Genomic DNA, 4225 nt, shown 5'->3' with positions numbered 1-4225 from the left:
AAATTAAGGTTAAAGTAATGATGAAATTATTCTTATATGCTCATTTCTTAAGTTACTGAGCTGGGATTTAAAGCCTGCAGGACTCCAGGAGTTGAGCTCCTATCTTTTCCTGCATCAGCATTGAGAGGTGTGAATCCAATTCACCTAATCAAGTGCAGAATGCAGGAACCCAGAGTTCTATCTTTTTGTACACCTTTCTTGGTACTCTACACATGGTATGCAATAACATTCAATTGGATCAATCTTTAAATGAATTATTCTAATGCAGCTACTTTTCATTGCATCAGTTTAGTTGATGCTCTCATATGTCTTTAGAAAATTTCCATTTCAGATTTTTATCAGTCATGTTTTATATCTTTCAGAGTGTTTATCACTTGCATAGAAAACTTAATTAAATACAAGTTTTACTGATTATCACACAATCTAACAATAGCAAGCAATGACTCAGAGGACTACTGAACATGCTACATCTTAACTTATCAAATGATAACAGGATTTCATTTCATATCCATTGTGTACATTTGTATTATAATTTAGATGATCTTAAAATATTTTAAAAACACATTTTTATGAACTAGGTGTTTATGCATGGCCATAAAGGGTTAATTGAGCATAAACAGCACACACTTGAGACTCCAAATTGAATAATTTGATTTGTAAACAGGTACTTAGTGTACAAGAAGCCATTACACATGCAATTATCTGTCTTCAATTAATTGTGTGCATCTCTAAGGAGCGACTTAAAAATGTTTTGTTTCAATTTCACTGGCTGTAAGACCTGATATCTATAAACATTTATTTTACTTATGCTATAGCTTTCAACTTTGGCAAAGACATTGCTGAAAGCAATTATTATTTTCGTGGGAGGAAATTCTGGAGCTGGATTGTCATATCCCAGTGTCATATAACGTATTCCAACCAGAAGCCTGTCTCCGTACACACACCCAGAAAGAAATGGAATTCAGGCTCTGTCTAGGATTTAGAAATATAATTATAAATAAGGAATTTGTTTTAGCTTAATAACACTTTATATTGAGTGCATTTTCCATCCAACTATAGAATTGCAAAAATCTTGTTTATCATTTATGGTATTATTGTTGTAAGTAACTGGATATCAGCCATGTCAAAGCTGGAACAACGACAAGACACAATATGGGCCTTTTAGGATGGCTTCAAAACTCTTTTATAGCTGTTTTAAAAAGACATCTCCTTTCATTCAATTCTTCAATCATGAAAATACACTTCTCCCTTAGCTGCTAAGAGACTCCATTACTCATTATGTTCTGTTTGTTTGCTTAGCAAAAATTGTGCTCTATATGTGTAATAAGGATTGTAATGCATTCCACTATTGTCATGTATTTAAAAATAATAATAAAATAAAAAAAGTAAAGAAAAAAGAAATTTAGTTCTACTAACACATGATAGAAATTGCTTTGTTTTTTTCTACCTCACTCTTACTCTTCTTTTTTTGTTGTTCCTCATAACCTCACAAAGCTGGAAAGTTTCCCTATGACAACATAGCCACCCTAAACAGGGGCCAGCTACATCTTATCTTTCTACTATGAGTTTGTAATGAGTAACTGGGACAATAATAATAATAATCAATGAATCATTACTAAATGAGTTTTTTTTTTTTACTTAAATACCAAAATGGAATAATGGTGATGTCATTCTGGAAATCCTTTCTGACACTGCCAGTCTGAGTTTGCTGCCTTTCAATCAGCTCTTTTATTTCTCATCTATTGTATACAACACAATAGGTGAAATCTGCTTCTTGCAATGGAATATAACAAAATATTCACTTTCTACCTCTACTAAATATACAAGAATTTTTATAAGAACCATGAAAAAAAAATATGCACAAAACACGTGGAACTCTAGAAGCATCCAGGAGACCAAGTATTAGAAAACAAGTTGTTTATTTGGGAAGGTCAAAGATCAAGAGTGGGGATGAAATAAGAAAAAGAAGTTTGCCATTACAGATTTTTATTTAGCAAGCTGACAGAGGAAATGACTAAAGCTTAATGCTGGAAGCAAACTGTGAAATAGAACACCACAATGTGTGGAGATGAGGAACAGAAGCTTTTCTCAAGTCTTCTGAGTACAGGGTTGGATGGTAAATTCCCCAGCACTGTTGGTATCAAGAGTGTGTTTCTTCAGTTCAGGGCAAAAGAGTCTTCAGGCATAGAGATGCAGATGCTGACCATTCCAATAGGGGAGTTTGAGCACGTTTCCGTGAGTGAGTGGAGCCCTGTGGGAAGGACAATGACATTAACTACAAGGAATGGCAAGAACTACTATGGACCCTGTAGAGTTAGAGAGTCTCTTACTCATCCAGTTAGAAACATCAACAACAGGTCGGGACTTCTTGGGTGACTGTTAGGAAAGAAGAGAAAGCATCAACATGACAGAGCAAGGAAATTCTAACCCAAAGGGTATATGAAGAAAGAGCTGAGAAAAATAGTCTCTATATGAGGTATCTGAATTTGAGTCATAATTTTAACACTAAACCGATGTGATTCTGCAATCTGTATACGGGGTAAAAATGGGAGTTCATAACCCACTTGAATCAAATGTATGAAATATTATATGTCAAGACCTTTGTAATGTTTTGAACAGCTAATAAAAAAATAAAAATAAAAATAAAAATTTTAACACTAATTATCAAAGTATTTACAGTTACAGTTACTTCATAAATATCACTGAGATAAGCATGTTACTCTTAAAGGTTAATATTATTAACATGTAAACACTATCCCTAATCAATAGCCTGATTAACTTTATTAAAAAGTTTATTTTAAAGAGTAAAGTTATCCCTTTGTCTTCATTGAAAACACACACTTTCCTAAAACAAGATAAAAATTTCTGGAAATAAATATGCATATAGATAGATAGATAGATAGATATAGATAGATATAGATATTCATATATATATATATATTTACATATACATATGCTTAACTATAGACTCAATCTATCCCATAAAAATTGTTGTTTCCTTGTGAATAACATACATATATATATAACTATCCACTCAATCTCCCAATCAAGAGTACAGGAAGGGAGTCATATTTCTTCTCTTCTTTGTCTCACTCAAGAAGTAAAAAACCATCCTCCCAATTATTGGAATCAAAAAACCCAGGGGCTGGGGCTGTAGCTGAGTGGCACAGCAGTTGCCTAGCATGTGTGAGGTACTGGGTTCAATCCTTAGCAACACATAAAAATAAACAAATAAAGGCAAGCTGTCCATCTATAACTACACAAAACAAAATAAAAAACTAAGAGTTCTCCCATTTTCCCCACATACCTTCCATCTGTGTACACCATCACCTTGACCTCCAAAACATAATCCACTCTAAATCTAGAACTATGCTATCTTCAGTGCTATCATTCCTTGTTAAATTATTATTGCTTTGGTATGGACTATTATAATATCCTCATGATTTATCTCTTCAACCCATCTTTCTACCTATTACTGATTCCCTATACAATATGATAGTGTTTTCTAGAAGTGGAAATCAGTTCATGCTGAACTCCTATTATAATTTCTCTTTTGGGTTTTCACCACATCAGAATAAAATCCAGTCTTCTTAGTCTATTTACAAAATTTCAGATAATCTGTTCCCTGGCTTTTTCTTATTTCATCCCCACTCTTGATCTGGCATCATTTCTCAATAATGGACCCCCACCCCACATTGTGCTCATATTCATTTTTATTTGCATTACTTTTTAGGAACCCAAGTATTTAATTTCCAATTTATAGTTAAGAGTATTTTAAAGAATGAGGAAGTCAGAAAAGGCACACTCATACATTGCTGGTGGGACCGCAAATTGGTGCAACCAATATGGAAAGCAGTATGGAGATTCCTTAGAAAACTTGGAATGGAACCAACATTTGACCCAGCTATCCCATTCCTTGGTCTATAGCCAAAGGACTTAAAAATAGCATACTATAATGACGCAGCCACTTCGATGTTTATAGCTGCACAATTTGCAACAGCTGAGATGTGAAACCAATATATATATATATATATATATATATATATATATATATATATATACACCTTCAACTGTGGTATATATATAATAGAATATTATTCAGCATTAAAAGAGAATAAAATTCTAGCATTTGCAGGCAAATGGATGGAGTTGGAGAATATCATGATAAGCGAAGTAAACCAATCCCCTAAAAATCAAAGGCCAAATGTTTTTTTTTTTTTTTTTT

General features: G+C 33.2%; 1 long non-coding RNA gene across 1 annotated transcript in view; it reads right to left on the bottom strand.

The window, feature by feature from the left end:
- Positions 1–1900: 1900 nt before the first annotated feature.
- LOC125615791 overlaps positions 1901–4225 on the bottom strand; it is an 8078-nt gene continuing 5753 nt past the window's right edge. Inside the window, exon 2 of the long non-coding RNA XR_007346380.1 lies at positions 1901–2251. This is a non-coding gene — a long non-coding RNA (uncharacterized LOC125615791). The remainder of the gene's footprint in view (positions 2252–4225) is intronic.

This window comes from Marmota marmota, unplaced genomic scaffold (genome assembly GCF_001458135.2).
Source record: "Marmota marmota marmota unplaced genomic scaffold, marMar, whole genome shotgun sequence".
NCBI lineage: Eukaryota > Metazoa > Chordata > Mammalia > Rodentia > Sciuridae > Marmota > Marmota marmota.
The sequence above is the reverse complement of the archived record's forward strand: the minus strand, read 5'-3'. Positions and strand labels throughout refer to the sequence as shown.